This window comes from Protopterus annectens, chromosome 1.part1 (genome assembly GCF_019279795.1).
Source record: "Protopterus annectens isolate FY-2018-M chromosome 1.part1, PAN1.0, whole genome shotgun sequence".
Classification (NCBI taxonomy): domain Eukaryota; kingdom Metazoa; phylum Chordata; order Ceratodontiformes; family Protopteridae; genus Protopterus; species Protopterus annectens.
The window spans coordinates 596,627,632-596,648,797 of NC_056726.1; the positions used below are offsets into that span (position 1 = coordinate 596,627,632).

A 21,166-nucleotide genomic window follows, 5' to 3' on the forward strand; every position below is an offset into this window, starting at 1 on the left:
TAGTTACGGGAATGCCATTGTCTACACATTAGACTTTTTTTTCAGATTTACAAATATCTCACTGGTGTGTTTGCCACCTTCTGTGTTAAAACAGATGTGATTGGTGACTATAAAGATGGAGTGCTGATATATTTAGGCCTAAACCCATGCTACCTATCAGAGAAGATAGTTTACTTAGGTATTCTAGTGTTGGGTTATAGATTGGTGTTTCTACTAGTTTAGTGATTGGGTCAGTATTTACTATGAAGTAGTGATCATTTGCAGACTTAGTGGTGGAGACCTTGCAAAGTGGAATTATGGTTACAAAGAGACTAGTCCAGTAATGAAGAATGAAGTCCCCGATTTAGGAGGAGCAATATGGATTCCATCGTGACCATCAGATTGTGGGTCACTTCTTTATCCATACACAAATATGGTGGGATGTTCACAGGAGTTTGCAAAATAGTGTCCGTCTGTGTCTTGTGGATTCAGACAAGGTACATAACTAAAATATCTTCTGAGAAGCGTACAGGGTTCCAGGGCTGCTGTTTGCATCCCCTGCATTGTCATAAACATTCAAAGTGTGCATAGAATACTAAATAAGTGTGCGTGTCTGTGTGAGCGTGCTCGCACATGTCTTACCTTCCCTGCTGACATTTGTGATTTTTCATGTTATTAAGGAACAAACAAGGTCTGGACAATATCTATTCTGGAAACGTCATAGCTGCATCTCTTGTTGTTTGGAGATGTTTTGGTCTTTTTGGTCTTAATTTACTGTGACCTTGATCATGCACTAGAGTGATTCACTACACAGTACGTAGCAGTTGGGATAAAAAAATCAGCACCTTAAAATCAGAGATCATGATCCTCTCCCAAAAAAGACTGGACTGCTAAAATATGGACAAATATTAATATTCATATGTATGACACAAAAGGGGCATGAAACAAACCATTCAGATCTGGCACTTGCAAAGCAATCCATTCATTTATCTCTCCATTTTTTAAGACACGTCTTTATGATGGTGGTGGCAGTAAAAAGATCAGCATTGCAGAACAAACTTCTCTTTCCTAAGCAGCAATCCTCAGCATATCCTGTGGGGTTCCCAAGCATTCTGAGGCAAGATAACAGATATTATAACTTCTCAAATGTGTCCTGGATCCTCTCTCTCCAGGATCTCATCTCCCAGTGGACTGTGCTTAATACACCTATTTTATTTTACCCATTTTTAGGACTGAAATGGGAGCACTATTTGGTTAAGTGACTTGCTGAAAGTCACACAGTAGGTGAATGAAGGTGGAAGGAATCAAATCCTGTACTCTGGGCATAGCAGGCAGCTTATTAACAGCTTAGCGCTTGAGTTTTCTGTGCTAACAGACAACGTAGAAGGGCACAGAAGGCATCCAATCTAGTTGCCCAAAACACCACTACAGTCTCTTCTCAAATCCAAAACAGCAGAATCCATAGTCAAAAGATTCTCAAAGACTGTCAAGCTACTCATTCTATTATGGACAATGACCCTGGAAAACTTAAAGGGAATCTCATTTATGCTGCTTGCATCTGCAATCCTAGTGTTTCAGTCACTTGTCAAAGCCTGTTATAACAGGCTAGAATGGGGCCAATGACTGATCAATAAACGGACAGCATCATTCAATGACTTAGCTCTTTCATCACTATCCCACTTTGGAACAGTGGCTGCAAACAGAGCTGCCACTAAACTCATCCTCTAGTTAACCTTCCAATCCCATCTATTGTTTCTTAAAATTGTTGTAGTTGCTCCTGCAGAAAGTATTCCATTATTTTCTGATGAATATCTATGACCTCTGGTTTGGAGGAACTGATTTTTATAATATCAGCTTCACGATTAGCACCGAACCACTCCAGAGAACAATATTATTTATATAGACAAGATGTGCAGCCCTCAAATACTCCTAACTGGATACTCTCCAAACCTCAACTGCTCCTTGATATCCTGTCCCTGAAAAGGTACAAGTGACCCACAAAAGATGGTAACTGCATCACTATCTCTCAACTGTCCCCAATTTTCAGGGACATCCATGATTTTGACTCAATGTTTAGCTCTGTCCATCTTAATACTTGTGACTTTTGGAGAAAGTGTGGCAAATTACACTTAATAAATAATGAAAATTATTAAAATTTATAGACTTCTTTTACTTCAGGAAATGTATATTAATTCACATGCCCTTATTCTGTCAATGTCTCAGGTTAATAATGCTAATATTTTAAAAGTGTACATGATTATTTTTAGATTTGTCCTTGCCACTGATTCTGTTATAATTTGTCCCTGACTGGTTGAGAACTATGAAGTGATAGGTGCTTGAATTTAAGTCCATACAAATGGGCATTTTCCTAATTTTCGCTTGGGCCCACGCCTTAGTATGAAAAAAATAAAAGTTTTTGTTTTACACCCTTGAACGCAAACAACTCAAATGTCACCCATCTTGCCTTATATTTTTGCACTATCCCTTAAAATGTTTTGCTTTTGTTTTCCAATATATCACTGAAGATTAGTCGGTCCATAATATCACACGTCAGAGTTGTATACCTTTTACTGTTCAGAAAATTGATCTGGACGCAAAATATGTTGTATTAACCTTGTAAGTGAATCTGTGCAATATCTGCAAAAAAAAATGCCTCCGATTTTTGCGCCTTTGTAATGATGAAAGCCTAAATGCGATTACAATTGTAAATTACAACAAAATGCCAGGTAGTGTACTCATAAGTCAGTGCGTGTGTTGTGCTGGGCATGGCAACACCCTGGAAGAGAGTGTACAATTTCAAAAGTCATGGCAAACATTTCACTAGTCTCGAATGTTCCTTTAGAACAGAAAAACATGATAACTTGCAATTACTCGGTCTCCCGAAAAATGTCAACACAAAATACGCTTTTTAATTTACAAACGTAGTTGCAAAAACACTTAAACAAAAAAATAAGTCACAGGATCTCAACTATAGCCTCGAAACTACGGACTGAAGTTGTGGAAATTTTCTTTGTGTGACACGTTTCTAAATACGGCTAGAAATAGAAAAGCATACATTGTCTTCACGTTTCATTTGGAACAAAAATCATACTGACAACATATCCAACTCCATCTGTACAAATAATGCATCTTGAGTACTGCACATCTTCCGACCTTGCAACAGTACTGTTTTTATTAAAATGCCCATTTTTTTACCAGAAAGGTGAAAACGAACGACGTTTAGACATGCCTCGCACCTGCCGGTCTTAGAAAAACATGATAACTTGCAAACAATTACTCGGTCTCCCGGGATAGTGCAAAAATATAAGACTACCGGTCTTCCTTTTACTTGTGAAACACTAATTCAGTACTCAGTCTTAAGAGGTCTGTCTGACAGTCCTAATGTAGACATCCCTTTTCCTTTTAACTGCCCAACTTTCCCACGCTGTAAACTACGGAACCCAGGACACCGTTAACAAAAACACAAAGGCAAAAAACCTAGCTTGAGCGATATGGTACTAGCCCATTTAGGCCCCCGGGTGGTGTTTTGTGGGGCGGGATACCTAAAGATAGGCCAATGGCTATGGAGCTTGATGTAGGGGCGTGTCGAAATGGCCCGGCCGGTTTTAGCTGTGTTGCTACGACGGAGTCGGGCGAGAGGACTGGTAGTGGTGATTTTGAGGGTTGCAGTTTATCGAGTGATTGGATGTTTGGTCTCGAGTTGAGGTAGCAGAAAAAATGGATTATTAACGGTAGCTGAAGTCTGTTATAGGATCTGCTCCAGGTAGGTGGACTATGGGACTTTCTATGCCGAAAGTTGAGATATTGAGCGTCTTGGGTTTATTGTGAAGTTTGAAGCTGGTGTGAGGAGCAGGTAGGGGGAGGGGGTATAACTGTGATTGGGGGCGTTAGTTTTCTTGCTGCGGTGTGTTTGGTATAGTTATCTCATTCGTGAATGGCACTGCCTCAGCAGGATTTTATTGTATTTTCTGTAATGTTTTCCACTTTTTCTTCCTGAGCATTGATCACATAGAGCATCTCTGGGAACTGAATCCGTTACACCTTTCTTCTTTCTCTTGATAATTAATGCCTGGTTTGGTCACTTGTTGGAATTGTTCATACATTTAGTTTTTCTGTATCCTGCTAGTTTACTTTGCACTGGCTTCCCAAGCTGTGTATTATCTAAAGAAAGTTCAGTGGTGCTGCTTCCTGATAACTTTGGTCATTTGGGGTTTGAATGCATTGCAGGCAAGTTCAGAACATGGAGCACAGCCCATGGCCTGGTCAGTGCCCAGCTGAGGTGGAAACTTGGTTGGTCATAGTTCGGGCCGAGCTGCTGAATGACGTAGGGTCCCTCAGGGGGAACATCAGCAAGAGCCAACCATGTAAAACGGTATTTGCTGTCTTTAAATAGCATTACTTTCTGGACAGTTTAATGAGTATTGTGGTTTTGTTTCGTTCCTTTGGCATCAGAGTTGTCACAAAACTTAACTTTACTTGCTACGTCCTATTCAATTTTGATGGATGGAGTTGAAATTGCTGGATATGAGTTGAGTACTGCAGAACGTTTTGTCATCTTATGTTCTCAACAGAAACGCTAGATGGCTTTCTTTTTATTTTTTACCAGACAGACGGTTGAACAGATTTTTCCCTTCTGTATATGTTTGGCAGTCTGATTCAAATTTTCAGTGATGAAATTGTCTTTTCATCGGCTGTTTATACATGCTGTATTATTAAGGCATTTGAATAATGATATGTAATTGATTTCTCTGCCTTCAGACGTTGTTGTGAAGCACAGAATTGTCTTTTTTTCGATTGCAAAATCTTGTCCCCATGTGTTTTTTGTGAGATTAGTTTATTTCTGCCATTAGATATAAACTCTTAGTTGCTCTACAGTGTCTTGTGCTCAATTAATATATTTAAACTGACATGTAATGATGTAGAAGTAACTGTGTGGGGGTTGCTCTGTCCATGACAAGTAAGTATGTAACTTGAATTTTTAACATTTTTTTATGGATTTCTTGAATGTTAACCATGTATGGTTCTGCAGGTCATAATTACGACTGTAGTCTTCTTTCTGATCAGTCTTTGTTCACCTGGCTTCCCAGTTTTATTTGCTGCATTCCTAAAACTGGGTAACTGCTAGTTGTTTTCCTTCAATCGTATGCTACATATTGTACTTTAAAATTTAGAATTTTGCTGAATTTATTTAAGGCACTATTGCTGAAGGCCATGCTTTTTCTCAACATATCTATCTCTTTGTGTGATCCCAAATTCCCATCATCTTCAGCTGCCCTACCAAATGCTTTTTAATAGGTGCCACTGTGCTTCTGAAAAATATTGCATATTTTGAGTACTTTAGTGTTGTTTTAAAACATATATATTTTTTAATTCAAGCTTTATTGTGTGTACAGTCAGTGGTCTGCTCAGATAAGTTAAACATACATTTACCATAGATTGCTGTTTTGTGCTTCTAAAATGTACATGTTTAGCTTCATTCTTTGTGATGCATTTTTACAGGTTCTGCAGTTTTCTGATAGCTGTATATTTCCATTTTATCCATTATCTTCGATTTTGAGTTTGTGCTTAATTCCAGAATACATGTCAGAGTGAAGCAATGTACAATAACTTTATCTTTAAAAACATTATAAATAGTACAAGTTTATTTAAAAGTATGGACTCTGAAATAACGTTGAATGTCAACAACCAGTTTGCAACAAAATGATGAAAGGCACACAGAAGTATTTAAATAAATCCAAATAGAAGTGTCCCCTAAATGTTGCAAGCCATGACAGTGTGTATTAAACAAATCTATGGTTAATGAGTCCACACACAAACCAATCCATGAGGTCCCTTAACCTGAATGAAAATAGAACTTTTCAAAATTCAGTGCTTCAAAAGGATTGGGAGGATAGATAGGATAAGCAATTCACAAAGAAGCAATGATAGGATATCTGTATGGCTCCCAAATGTACAACAAAGTCTAGAAGATTTAGAATTTTTGATTGGAAGAGTTTGCATGGGTGCTTTTATACCCCAAGCAGACTCCAAAGAATTTTTCCTCAGGTAGATTGCAAATGTTGGAAGTGTGATGGGTAAGAAAGAGGTAATTGGGAACATGTTTTTTGGGGAATGTAATGAGTTGGCAGCCTTTATAAATTCCCTGCATACTGCTCTGTCAGAAATACTGGGCGAGCAAATTGGCGTAACTAAGGAAATTATTTATTTAAGCTGTGATACAGGATTTGAACTGCCTAGACAAGGTAAGGCCTTGTTGAGTTTAATTCCAGGATATAATATCCTAAGACTGGATAGAGTTGGCAGAAAGGGAGGTGGAGTTGCTATCCTCTACAAAAATACAATCAAACCTCTACAAACCCCCATACCTAAATTTCAAAATGCTGAAACCTTAGGTTCAGACTTAAGCATAAATGACACATAAACTGTCATCATTCTCTGCTGTTGTATTCTCCCAGGTAATAACTCTCCCATCACTGAAGAAATGTTACAATGGGCCACAGATAATCTCCCCCAATAAACCATCTTAGTAGGTGACCTGAACAGTGATTGGTCAGCCTGTACCTCTAACAACCCCACTAACCATATTAATCTTTACAGTTTTACCCAGCCTTGATGACGTCTCCCCCCACCTCCCTCCAAGTGGAGTGTACCAACATAGCCAAACCCATACTTTTTAGACAAGTCAGAAACAATCGTAAACTATACAAGAACTAAACAGTATTATAAAACATAGTAACTGGAAACCACTACAAACCCTAAATCTAGATCAAGCCGTTGACTACTTCATCAATATCAATGATGGACTCGCACCAGTAAGGAAAATAAAAGCCAAGACCAACTATGCACCATGGCTAACTAGGAAAACTAGAGCCCTTCTAAAGTTAAGGGATAAGGCTTGGAAAATTTGGAAGAAAGACAATACTAGCCTAGCCAAACAAAGTTACCTACAACTTAGAAATCAGGCCAGGAGACAAACTAAACTTGATAGACAAAATTACTTCCTCAGTATCCAAAACAAATGTTCAAAAGATCCCCAAATGTTTTGGTATGCCATTAACTCTCTCCTAAAAACCAGGCAAAACTACCACTACCAGTTCTACTCCTAACTCCATGAATGACAACAAGGACATTGCCTCCCAATTCAATCACCACTTCACAGAATCCATCTTAACACTATTCTCCCAACCAGCCAAAAACAGCCCTACATGTAACCCAACCAAATGCCCTGACAACATCCCATCCTTTACGCTTTCACACATTCCCACCTCAACAATTAAAAAACACCTCCTAAAACTGAAACCTGCCACCCTTGCTGCTGACAATCTACCAGCCAACTTCCTAAAAATAGCTGCTGAATCCTTATCCTACCATATTTCTAGTCTTTATCAATCGCTTCATACAAGAAGTATATGTCCCACAGCTATGGAAGGTATTGTACATTATTCCACTACATAAAGACAGAAACTCTTACGAATACTCAAATTATTGCCCCATTGCCATTCTATCCCCCTAAAATACTAGAGAAATGTGTACATTTTCAGGTAACACAATTCATAAACTCACACCATCTCCTCTTCCCCCACACAGTATGGCTTTTGACAACACCATAGCACAACCACCGCTCTGCGCTCTTTCACCAGTCTGATCAACCAACATAAAAATAATAATCACTTTGTATCTGCAATATTTCTTGACCTCTCCAAAGCATTTGACAAGGTTTCACATTCCTTACTATTAGACACCCTGACATCCCTATCCTTTGCCCCTTCCACTATAGCCTGGTTTAAAAGCTGTTTGTCAAATAGGCAACAATCTGTCCAGTGGCAAAGTGTACTATCCCCCTTACTCCCAACTACCATAGGTGTACCACAAGGCGCCATATTAGGCCCACTTCTTTTCTCCATATTTACCAATACATACCACCACACAGCATGCTTCACTTATACAATACGCTGACTATTCAACTCTTATCTGCTCATCTCCATCACTTCCTACCCTACAACAACTCACCCAGGAATCCTTTAGCTCGGTGGAAAGTTGGATCACTCTGATCCAACTTATCCTAAACCTTAATAAAACCAAATTACTACTTTTCACCCCCCAACAAAACCATTTCCACCCCTCTGTCCTTCACTGTCTCCTCCAAAAATGGCACTGTTATCGCTCCCACTGACCATGCCTAACTCCTAGGCATTGAAATTGATAAAAATCTACACTTCGATGTCCACATTTCACAGACTATCAAAAAAAGTCCATAAAAAATGGGAACACTATATAGGCACAGGAAATCCCTTTCGAAACAAGCACGGATTACCCTAGCCCAAACTCACCTCTTGTCTACCCTAATGTATGCTGCTACAATTCTTACCCAGCCTAGAAAACTTGACCTTGCCAGACTCGAATTATGTTACAATAAAATCGCCAAGTTTGCAAACAACTCCACCTTTAGAACCCACTATTGCCAGGCTCTAAGGGAAATGCAATGGCTGTAACTTCTCCAGCTACTAACCTATCACTAGTTAGTCATTGCCTACAATGTAGTAACGCATCCAGAAGAAAACCCTGCACTAGGCCAACTTCTTGTCCACTATAATACAAATTGTCCTCTCCGATCTTCCGACAAACCCCTCCTCTGTATCTCTAGGCCAAACAATACTTGCAGGAAAATCACTGTTCTCTCACTCCATAGCTAGAACCTGGAATAATCTCCTTCCTGCTTTGATTTCTGCCCCTACCTCTTCTCACTTTAAAAACTCAACTTAGCCACTTATTCTTTTAAGTGTGTTCTATGGCCATATATTACTTGTCCTCAAATTATTCTACTTGTATACCTCACTTCCTAATATACCTACTGTAATATATATTACAGTCTAGGCCTTCTCCTAATGCTGATTGAATTTGTATACTTATTCTGTTATTAACCATTTGTTCCTGTGTGTGTGTGTGTGTGTGTGTGTGTATGTATGTATGTATATATATGTATATATATATATATATATATATATATATATATATATATATATCTTATGTCTTCTGCTGTGTACTGTATTTTAACATATTGTTTGAAAATTCTCTGTATACTGTATTTTTTTTCTCCTCGGGCCTCTGCTGAAAGTGGACCTGTGTCCAGTCAGACCATCCCGGTTAACAAATGTAAAATAAAATAAGTAAATTCTGGTAGCTGCCAAAATAAGTCATTACTAGAAAATGGAAAAAAAAAGTCTAAACCAGCCGTACTAGAAACAGTGAATATAGTAAAAGAGATAAAAGAACTGGAAGTGAGATCTTTAGAAAAGGGTAGGAGCAAATTACATTAAAATGGGAATTCTGGGAAGAATACATGCAGAATAATGTATTGGAGAAGGAATTATGTTTAAGGAAAGGCAGAAATTGACTGAGTATTGTAATGTTCGATTGACTGTTTAGAAAATATGTGATGTATAATGTTTGCAACTATATGTCAATATGGTTCATTTTCATTTATACAAAAGTATGATTGCCTATGTCATAAGTGATAATTCAGTTATTGTTTCTTGTTAAATAATAAAAAAAAAATCATTACTTCAAGAAATGTTCAGAAAATACCAAAAGAAAGTTTGTTAGCCAAACCAATCCAGTGCTCAGAATTTTATTTTTATTTGTTAACTAGTATAGAACACTGATCTCAGTGGAGCATTTTTAGGTTCATTGTGAGCAAATAGACATCATTGTGAGCAAATAGACATGTATAATTAAAAATACACAAAAAAGTTAACACAAATCAAGTAATCAAAGACAAATTTGTGACATACGCCAGATTATCTCCAATGTAAAACCAGCAACTTGTTGACAAAATGGGACCACCCACTTACAACTCCAGAACTGCAGTACCATCATTTTAAAGTGGTCCAACATAAATGCGAATATTCTGAGTCTGAGTTCAAGCAAGTACGTAACATAATTCAACATGAAATCCAAATGTTTGTCCATAGGTATTCAAGTCTCTGGCATCTTCAGTCATGTCATCAATTGCTCCCTTTCATAAAGTCCTCCTTAGTCAAACAAGTGTTGTATAAATGCTTTGTAACAGTGGAATCGCATAAACCCATCCAAGACTCCCCTTTTCACTGTAAGAGCTATATATTTATTATTCCTTCTCCCGTCTGTCCCTTTCAATCAAACCCACCCACACTTCATTCTCCCCATCTCTCATTAATCCCCCCATTTCTTCTGTCTTCCCACATAACTTGTATGTACTGTACATAGTTCTCTTAGGGTCATCACTTTTGTGTAAATTTCTTTACCCTGCTAATCTTTGTGATTATTTCTTAATATTTTAAAATGTATATTCTGTTTGACAATGCTGTTATTCTATAACTGGTGATTAGTTTTTTGAACTGCTTTTTAAATTTTTTGTATTCCCGGGCTTAACCAGAAAATGGTTTAGAGGGTTCTGTGCACTAGCCCAGTCAATAAATAAAATAAAGTAAACTAGGCAGATCCTGACATTTGCTGTTGAATATAATTTTTTTTCCTGATTCTGCTTTTGGCAGTCCTCCAGGTCTCTCTACACCTGAGCATATGCTAAACTGTTTGTTTGTTTGTTTATTTATTTTTATTTATTTATGTGTGTATTTTATTGTTTGCTGACTGAGTACTAGGCTGAAACAGAGTATTATTTAGTCTTGACCTGTCAGAAGCCGTATGCAGTTTAACATGCATTGAATGGCTGCATAAAAATGTTAGAAAATTGTTGAATATTTTATGATAAATGTGTAGTCAGTTAAGACATAAAATGGATCTGATAGTTTCAGCTCTCAGTAATCATCCTTAATACGTGTGTATTACATGCAAAACTGCACGCTTGACGTACACTTTTTGGTACAGGTAATTGTTCTGCAGTTTATACATTTACTTTCTGTTGCATAATGTAGGTCATCTATAGTAACAAATTTCTCTTCACCCAGTCCTGTTTATCCAAGAATTTGAAGTATGTTACCGCCACAGATAATGCAGCACTGCTGACTGTATTTTAAAAGTTGTGACTGTCTAGCCATAAGTCCCTCACTCCATGATCACGGAGTCACTTGCCCCATCCCTGACCAGTAAATAACGATTTAAAATATGCTGCCAGTCAGTTAAAGCCAGAGAAAACAAGTAATGGAAATAATGAATCATCAGATGTGTGAAAAGGGCAGGCCTTAAAAGGGAACCAGCCAGGCCAGTATATTCTGCCATAAAATGAAGCAGTAGCCCCAAACATTCCTGACATTCAACAGTTCCATTCATGTGGTAGAAATTGCACATAAGTTACCAAAGGGGTGTGTGAAACCATAATCGGTGGGTCTAAGGCTTTGCCCCCCACATCAGTACACTAAACCACAAAGTATGCAAGGGTCCACCCCTTTGCCTAGGACGCCAAGACAGCACATGTGGCCACAACTTAATTGAGAGAGAGAGAGAGAGAGGGGGGAAAAAAACAAAGCTCCCCTGCAAGTTTAGCCTCTCAGGGTGTCCAGATTCACGGCTATGATACCCTAACCTCTCCTCCCTAACTTTGTTGGGGAAGGCTGAAACCCGAAAAAACATTGGGAGGAACAAGAAATTCCTTCCTGATCTCCACTGCAATCACCTTTGTGAGCTAGCAAGAGATCCTGTGTTCCATGAGCTTATACTCCTTTTCATTTTTACAAAAGGTCAGGAAGGAGAATTTCCTTACCGCTGTAGCCACTGTGGCCTAACCTTGCCTATTCTTTTACTTTTTAAACCATGATTTTCCTTGCCTCTCTTTCTTCCTGCAGTTTAACTGTTTCAACCAGTTCCTCTTGCCCCCTGTTGACATAATTCCCTCCCAGCCATATCTGTTGGAACAGTGATACCTTAGCCCACTTCCATTTGGCGTCAACAGGTCTTCTGACTGCTGCAGTTTGGTGATGTATGTCATTTGTTAATTGGTGTTTTAACTTGTGCTTTTAACTTTAGTGATCTCTTGGTAGGTTTATGGGGCATGGAAGAATCAACATGACCATTTACAGTGTTTTAGACCCAAACTTGGGTATGTAATAATATGGAAACCCTATAACAAGACAAGCATGAGTAAACTAGAAAGAGAACAGCGGAAATACACCAAGGGCATCCATGGATGTGAAAATCGTTATTATGAAAGACTAAAATATCTGAACTTGTACAGTGTCTCTTACAGATACCCAAGAGGAGATTTTATTCAGGTATATAGGGCATTTAGGGACAACTACCTCTGGGAATGTTTGGGGTTATTAAAAAGTACTAGAGAATCATCAGACAACCTGTGTAGAAGATTCTATAGGAATGAGAAGTGTACTAATTGGTTCTCTAACAAGGCATGCAGGTAGGTGCGTGCATGAATGGGTGTGCCTTCTTTGAAGGCTGGGCGTCGTAAAAATCCACTGCCAATCATTAGCGGACCGGAGTTCCGCTGTGGCGACCTCTAACCGGGAAAAGCTGAAAGACTCGCAGAATTGTACAAACATAGCACACGTTCTCTGTGTTCCTAACATTTACAACATTCATTTAGAGCACAAGTGTAAAAAAAAATTTTAAAGAAGTGATGCAAAGCTATAAAAACAATTGTAATAATGCGAAGCTTTAACAGTCAGGATACTGTTCTTACCAAAATGCGGTTCCAGGTGAAAATGCTTGCTGTAATATGTATTTCCTCACGTGTAATAAATGAGCATATCGTAGTGCTTTTAATGACTTGAACTGTGCTTTGTGTAGAATCTGCTCCAGGAAATTAACTTGACTCAAGAGGCTGACATAATCAGTAAAAGTGATAACCAGTTCTGAAACATATCTTCCTGTCCATCAGGAGCTGTCTTGTGGAGAAGAGCTCAGTTGTTCTCCTTTTTAAATGAAGAAGAAAAGGGAAAGAATTGGTGGGGAGCCAGCACTTGTATTTCACTGTACTCCTGTTGGGTCTAGTTATGACTTTGCAGATGTTTAACAGTTACCTGGTACCAAATGTAGCAATGTGGAAAGTGAATAGTCACATTTTTCTTTGATTGCTTGATAATGGCTTGATGTCCATATCAGTGTCTGGACCACCTGGACATAGTGATTTCTTTTCTGGGTTCCTTAAATTTCAGCATCAGTAAAAGTGTCAGATGTAAGATGTCTAAACAATGCACTTTTTTCCCCAGTCTACATCAGTTGCATATCTGAATACACATTTTTCACAATGGATATGGAATTTAAGTGGGGTTATATGACCAAAGTCTCTTTTTTTGCCACTAGTAAGTAGTTGAGTTTTGTAAATCATTTTGGTTTCAGTATAAAGCTTTATTAAATATATTCATTCATAACAAAGATTTTGCCTGTTAAAGCATATAGTTTGTCACTGGCATATAAAATATTGTGATTTCTTGTGTTGGTATGTAGTCATTGGTTGGGTTATAACATGATTAATTTTTGCTTGTATGTAAATGAAGCCTTTGGAGTTTGTACAGCAGTGAGTGACAAAGCCTTCAGGCGAAACCTCAGGTTTGCTGTGAGATTTCTTTTCTGTGGAATTTTAGTGCTAAAAAGTTTTTCACTGTCCGTTTTCAGTGTTGGTCTGTTTGGTGATTTTTGTCTATGCTTGTCTTGTGCACCTTCCAGTAGTTTACTAGTACATCTCATTTGTATGTGCGTGAGATATGAATGTGTATATATGTTGAGGGTGTGGCTGGAGCACCAGAGAGACCAGGGGCTTTAACGTTGATAATCTGAAGCAAAGCCAGAGATGCAGGCAAGAAGGTCTTTGTATTTGGTTTGAATGAGAATGGAAACTGAGTTACTGGACTGTAAAAATTCTGTCATTTGAGAATTAGATTGTTTGAAGGTACTTCAGAGTTATCAAACTTGTTTATTGATGTGATGAATTTATTTCCGTAAAAACATCCACTAATTTTGTAAATTAAGCCTTTTGTGTGATACCACCAATTTGTAATATGTGCACTTTCTACAATGAAATGAAAGTAAAGAAGGGTGGAAAATGCATGCTGCTTGTGAGAGAGTCCATATAGTATGGCTTGGGGTGAGCTTTGGACCACCACAGTGGTGTTCTAATGTAGGCATAGTTTGATACTAGTAATACTTGAGGGTAAAACAAATTTAAACTTTATAGTGTGCATTAAATGGAGAAATACTGCACAGAGTACGGTGGGAAAACTCTTGTTTAGAGAAGTTACTGAAGTGCTAAAGCTTTTATGAATGCAGCTTATACAGCCGGAGGAAAATGTTTTTTGACTGGGTTAGCTATGTCTGTGTCTGGAACCATTTGAAACTGCATTTGTGATAACTGGGGTAAAAGTAAGTATGCTGAAGTTATACCAGAGTGGGTTAAACTTTGAAATGTTGATGGGAGTAGAATGCAGTCCTCCAAATGAAACATCCTAACAAACTCCGTCTCAATGGTGTTTTGTGAAGAAGTATTGCAGATTGTGGATACAAGATGTAGAGTTTGCTTTGCTTGAACAGTGCTCAGTAAAACCAAATTCAGGTTTTAAATACTGCTTGCTTGGTTGTGCTGGGAGAAAGATGGTAGATCTGAGATTGCCGCAAGTGAAACTTTTTCAAATACTTGTTTGGAAAACACTGGTAGAGTGAAAGGTACTGTCAAATGCTTTACCAAAGAAGTGCTCACTGAAAGTTTACTTGTCAGTGAACTGGTATGAAATTTCTGCTTAGAAGTATGTCTGCTGAATGTACTAAGCTGCTAGAAAAATGTGTTGAGGAAATGTTCTTGCAGTGGGGAGTATATGCCTGGAGAAATGATTAGGTATATACAGCAACAGAGTACTGCACAGATGTATTGAATTCATAAATTTGTAAAAAGTAGCTTCCTGCACTTTAAATGGTGTTGTATGAGCAGTGAACTGTGAAGCAGTGTGGTTTCATATTGGAGTTATGGGAAGGCTGTTGTGAGATTTCCCAAATGTAGTCGTGTTACTAATATGTGGTAAGAATGAAAAGTTGTTTTGATTTTAAAAGACATCGATTTGTTCATTTACGAAGTATGGAAAATAATTTTGTGGGAGCACAGTCTGTATTTACGTTAAAGAATTTGCAAATCCGTGCTGATGGTATTTGTACACTACAAAAAGATGCTTACATTTTATAAAAGCAAGAACAAAGTAAATCTGATTGTATTTGAAGCTGCAGTATCTAAAAGTAATGAACTGAGCAAAAACTTCTGTTAATGAGCAATAACCAAAGTTTGTTTTTCACACACGGGAGTACAGCAGTTTTGTTATTCATTGTAGTGACATTTTGAAGGCAACAGCAGACAGATGAAATGTGGAAGAATTATTTGCACTAAAACAGTAGAACTACCGCTTTTACCTAAATCCTTGCTTGCTGCTCAGCGAAAGAAACCTGTACCTGAACTGAAGTAAATACTTGACAGGATTGCAAACTTTATTTAAATTTGTTAACAGGTAGGTGGGATAGTCTGGACCTTTTTCAGTCTCTGCTTGGGCTGTAAGCAACATACAGTGGACTTTCTTGCATGAAAGTAATAAGTAATGTTGAATGGCAGTTGTACAGTATTGTAGTGTACATGATGATATGTCAGATTTTAATAACAGAAACTTTTTTTTTATTTTGGTTACTACTTCATTTCCTTCAGTTTCTTTCCAAACATCTAATGATCTCAAGTAGGATGTATGGTTTACAGTTCATCCACAGGTTTAACACCATCAACAACAACAACAAAATGCCAGTCTTTCTCATCTACTTCTTGCAAATCCACATTTCACATGTGCATTGTTATATCCAATGGGATTGGTGACTTTTATTCTCTCATTTATTCAGTAGTTTCAGTGTTTCTGGTAGTCTTCCTGATCATCTGTCATCTCCCAGCATTAGTCTTTGGTTCAAGTCTAAGATATTTCTAGTTCTTCTAGTTAGCTCGTGTGCTTTTTTTTTTTTCACTCATGCATTTTCCTTTGGAGCAATCAATGTAAAACGCTTCACTGGCTATGCCTTTGTCTGAAAATGAGTTTACAGTAAATCGTAGACTGAAAACACTTCATCTCATCTTTATAAAAAATTGCAAATAATTCAGTATATGATTGGATAAAGGTGAATAATTCAGTAGTCTGGTTAATATGACAAAATAATCCAATCTCATTTATTCCTTGCCCTAAAAATGTAGATATGTTTTTTTCATTTCAGTCTATAAGAATTATTAAAGACTGCTACAACCACATCAAAAGGAAATTCACAAAAGGCACACAGTCAGGTCAGGATTTACTATAAACCCACTTTCGGTAGTTCTTATTTGCATTTAACAGTAGCCACTCTTATTTTCAGAAAAATAATTTGACAAAAGGACAATTTGTTTAGGGCATAAAGCGGTATTTACCAAATAGTGTGACACATGAAGTGGCCAAACTCATTGCAACCCATTTTAAGTAATAAGAATTGTAAATGAATTAGAGATTTTAACAGTGCTATGGTAACTAACCACTCACTGGACTGCCAATACTTGAGTATCATGGATAGATATTGGGATATTTTTGAAACCTTTAATATTTCAGCTGTTCCAGGTAAATCATATAGTATTGTAGGACAACAGCCAAAGTTGGTTTGCAAAAGGCAAAATAATTTCAAGGATGAATCTTGCGAAGGTAATAACTCTGTTCTTCTATGGGAGAACAAAGAAATGTGTTGTGTGCACAATACCCATATATTAATTGAATAGGTAATACAGCTGTCATTAATTACCCAAATTTACTGAAAATTGCAACTGTGTGACTAAAAAGGTAGTGTACCTTACTTGTTGTGCCAGCTGTCCTGCTGTTTACCAAAACGCCATCCAATGACCTTAACTTGGAGATCTGAATCCTCCTTAAATCCAACTGTTGCTTCATTGCTTGTTACAGATGACTGTCAATGTCCACTAAAGATAATGGATTTTTATCTCGCCACCATTGTTGGGTTAAATATTAAACCAAATACCTTACTATGGGAACTTCATTTGCTCAAGCATTGACTGGGGGTACTTAACATTGCGAAAAGTAGACATGCTCAGCATTCTCTCTAGGCTTTAATATAAACACACTGGAGCAGATTGTAAAACTACCCACTACATGCTGTAGTATCCTTGACCTAATCCTTACCAACCTAGCCTCTACCTGTACTCCAATACACATCTCCGCATCCCTGGTTAAATTTGACCACAAATTGGTCACCTTCTCTTTCTCAGGCCTAGTGGTAACACTCTACCTACGAATGATACCATTTTTAAGGAATTCTCCACAGCAGACTTCCTTCAGGTTGTAGAAGACCTGTACAGAATTTCCAACAATCCCATGCTAATGGACCTAATTAAGAGGTTTGTGACATTCACCTATGACTTTCACCAGTACCCAAATAACTGCATATATTAGTCAGTACACATCCACCCTAAGAATAGGTGGATGGGTGGTACTTTGAAACTCAAAGAACACTGTATAACATAAAAAGGAAAATAATTTAAGTCATTGGGAGGTCTCACTTCCCCTACCTCAAGAACACACAGAAACATGCTAGCAAAGAACTTAATAGTACTTGAACATAACATGTATTCAGACCTTGTGGGAAGAATACATGCAGAATAATGTATTGGAGAAGGAGTGATGCTTAAGGAAAGGCAGAAATTGACTGAGTATTGTAATGTTCGATTGACAATGATTGACTGTTTAGAAAATATGTGATGTATAATGTTTGCAACTATATGTCAATATAGTTTGTTTACATTTATACAAAAATAACTGAGTAAACTACCCATCCTTTTTAATTTATCTCAGGAATGTTAAGTAATTATTGTCCATCAATGCACTGAGATCATTCATAACAGTATTGCACATTCTGACTCCAAAGAGATAGTCAATGTGTTACCAGTTGAGTTAGTGCTTACTTTACTCCACCAACACACATTGTTGGCCGTGCTATCTCTGAAAATTAATTTCCCTGACATCACCTTGGAACAAGTGTCAGAATACTGTCAAATGTTAAAAATAATTCTTCTGTGAGATCAGACAATGTACCAGGCTGCATTTTTATCAGTCAAGTGTGTGCTGTCTGAGCCTCTGCTTAAACTGTTCAACCTCAGCCTGACTGTGGGGTTTGTATCTTGTGCCTGGAAAATAGCCACTGTGACATCCCCAGACAAGGACAGCCTCTCTGTAGACCCAGGTAACTGTAGACTCAGCTTTATGTTCAAAGCCATGGAATGTGCCACAGCAGAACTGATTTATGTAGACTTTGGGCAACTTGTCTGAGACCCAAAGCAGTTTGGATTTGAGAAGTGCAGATTGTGTCTTATGAACCTAGGAAGCTTCTTTGAACGGATTACTGAGGCTGTAGATAGTGGTTATTCTTTACATGCTGCTTGTCTTGTTTCAGCCACATGTGACACTATCCAACATGCTGGTTTTATTGAAAATTTGATAAATTTAATAGAAATCCCAACATTGTCTGCTGGATTGCAAATTGGCTGTCCAGTGGATCCTAAGTTGTAGAAGTGGTTGGGTACCACGGGGATCAGTGTTGGGCCTTCTGTTTGACAGTTATTTTGAAGACATCCAGTATTGCTGAAATGTGGTCGACCGTGTTTGCTGGGCACTGTTGTTCACTCATCTGCTGATACTGAACATCTCTAGCAGTGGCTGGAATGTGTGCATACTCGTACCAAAAGTGGTCTCAACTTGAAGAAACGTTCATCATAGTAGCACTCTGCAGAAATCTCCTCTTGCCTCGTATATTATAAATGGTATTCCTCTTCAGACAGATGTGGTCATATGAGACCTGCGTACTTGCATGAACAACTCGCACTGCTGTCTCTCTCTCAATTGAACATCATGTTTCCACAGTGGTCAGGAAATCATTTCATCTGGCTCAGTTAATTTCCACATTTCCAAGAGAATGTTTCCAAGATTCAGAGAAGTCATCAGAACCATTATTGAATGCAATACCCCCCTTGGTATGTACAAATCTTAACTGGAAAGAACCCCCTAGATTTCTGACTAAGACAATTAAAGGCCTTAAATCCTTCAATTATCCTGACAGACTAGCATGACTCTTCTTGTATTCATTAGCCTACCAGCTTCTTTCTTCTGTCTTGAAAAGCTTTGAGGGATAAGGCAGTTTGCAGTGTAAATGTTGTTGATGTGGTATTTAGTATGTTTGGGTAGAGTGAAGTTTGCTTTACATCTGTCATTAGGTTCTGTTCTGTTAGTGGTGGACGGAGGTTATGAAGAAACTTACTGATGTTAGGGGACAGTGTCTGAAACTGTCATACTTGGTGAGGTTAAGACTGATGTATGTGGAGGAGAGATTGTTAACCCACTTGTCAGTTATATGTAGCAGGATCTGTAGGATAAGGTAAAAAGTCAGTGTAAAAGTAAAAGAGATGGCATTTTGATATTCTGGATAAATATACTTAGAATGTGTGGGTAATGTGCGAGAATGTTAGTGGCTGTACCAGGGAGCTTACTTTGTATTGGCATGTTGTAATGTATTTGAAATTAAGTAAGTTGAGTTTCAGTATGTGTTTGTGGTAGAAAAGTTGTGAAAAAAGGAGGCGGCAAACAAATGAGAAATATGTAGACAATGCAAAACTGTCTGTGTAGAATCATTTAGGTTGTGACTGTACATACCCAACTGTTTGGATTTAAAGTCGAGGAGGTCTTGCATCTCCTAAAATATGGTGTAGTTTGCTAGTGGAGAATTTGTTTAGGAGGTGGATATGAAGAACACAACTATAAGTAGCTGAGCCCCAGGGGTGGTCAAGGATGGGGAGTAGGGGAGAGAGAAGCAGGTTAGTGACTAATCAGAGTGCACATGCGGAAGTCACGACATCAGTGACTAGTGGTAAGAGAAATTGCTTCAGGGAAATAATGGCTATGGGCTTGTAAACATTGTGGGAAAGAGTGATATTTGCGAAAGAGAGGCGTTACTCTTCAAGTCAGTATAGTATCCTCTGAGTTAAAACAAATATTTCTCTCTTATTCAGCATAGTCGCCGTGGGTTAAAGCAGTCCCATAAGTAGACCGAGCTGGATGTTGGCCCTGAGAGAACAGCACTGTGAAATTTTATTTTCCTGAAACTTTAGTTTTTTTACTTTTAGAATAAGCACATGCCAAAACTCAGTATTAAGTGTGTGCTTTTGTGACCAGTAGTGAAATCAAAGCTGGAAAAAGTTACAAGGTCTTAAAAAACACATGCAAAGGGCTTTTTTTTGGTAATGTATGCTCAAAGTAAGCTTTTTAATTCTAAAATATGATTCTAAAATACATATGTTTAGCTTTAGTTATTTCATAGGAACTCTTTGTTAAGTTTAATCAAAGTGTGTCTGTCTTTACTGTATGCTGGGCAGCTGTTGAATTTCTTACTAATGTTTGTGTCATCTGACCTTGCCTTCTAATGATGCTGTTGTGGGAATAGACATTCTGTAGTGGCTATGTGTGGTTTAGTAGTCTGAAGTGGTCTCAACACAGTGCCACAATGACACAGAATGCAGCACATTGACTCAGTCAGACAAGTCAACAAATATATAGTCATGAAAAAAGTAAAAATGGTTAAAGGTTAAAATTATTGGTATACTGTATAGTGCTGGGGCATGTGGAGTAATAGTGCAGATAAAGAAAGGAGTTGTCTAATATGTATGTATGATCACTTTTAGGAAGAAAACTAGGGGCAAGTGAGTCACCTGAGTAATAGCCTCATAGTCAAGTGCAGTTGCATGTGCTTTACACTGAATTGTAATGAAAAATGTTGGAATATTCTCTGTTTAATTTCTCCAAGACTTTTAGGTTTCTAATACCATGATGAGAATGGACCTCATTTTTAAGTTTTTAAATTTCAAATTCAAGTTTAAATTTAAGTCTTTCCTGACCTACAGTAGTCCAAATACAGGCTTTGCTGTATTCTGGACTTTTGGAAAGTTCCTGTCTTGCCCATTTCCTTTCTTGGATAAAGGGAGGCTTCTTTGTTCACTAGTGGCAGTGGGGAGCTTGGAGCAGCCTATCTATCCCTGGAGGAGTGTTCCCAGCAAAAGAATCTGGTAGTCTATTGGCCATTTTGGGCCAATTTCTAGCTCTTTCAAGTCCCCATGTATAAAAGCCGCTTTAGCGCGGCTTTGCTCGATTTTGTGCATAGTGCAGCATTTGGCAGCGCCACTTAATTGGGTTTAAACCATTCTCTG

At 38.0% G+C, this 21,166-nt stretch overlaps 1 protein-coding gene across 1 annotated transcript in view; it reads left to right on the plus strand.

Annotated features, from left to right (window-relative positions):
• The first annotated feature begins 3,561 nt into the window (after positions 1-3,561).
• SIPA1L2 (signal induced proliferation associated 1 like 2) overlaps positions 3,562-21,166 on the plus strand; it is a 2,064,602-nt gene continuing 2,046,997 nt past the window's right edge. Inside the window, exon 1 of the mRNA XM_044087172.1 lies at positions 3,562-3,742. The gene's annotated coding sequence lies outside the window, so the exon portion shown is untranslated. The remainder of the gene's footprint in view (positions 3,743-21,166) is intronic.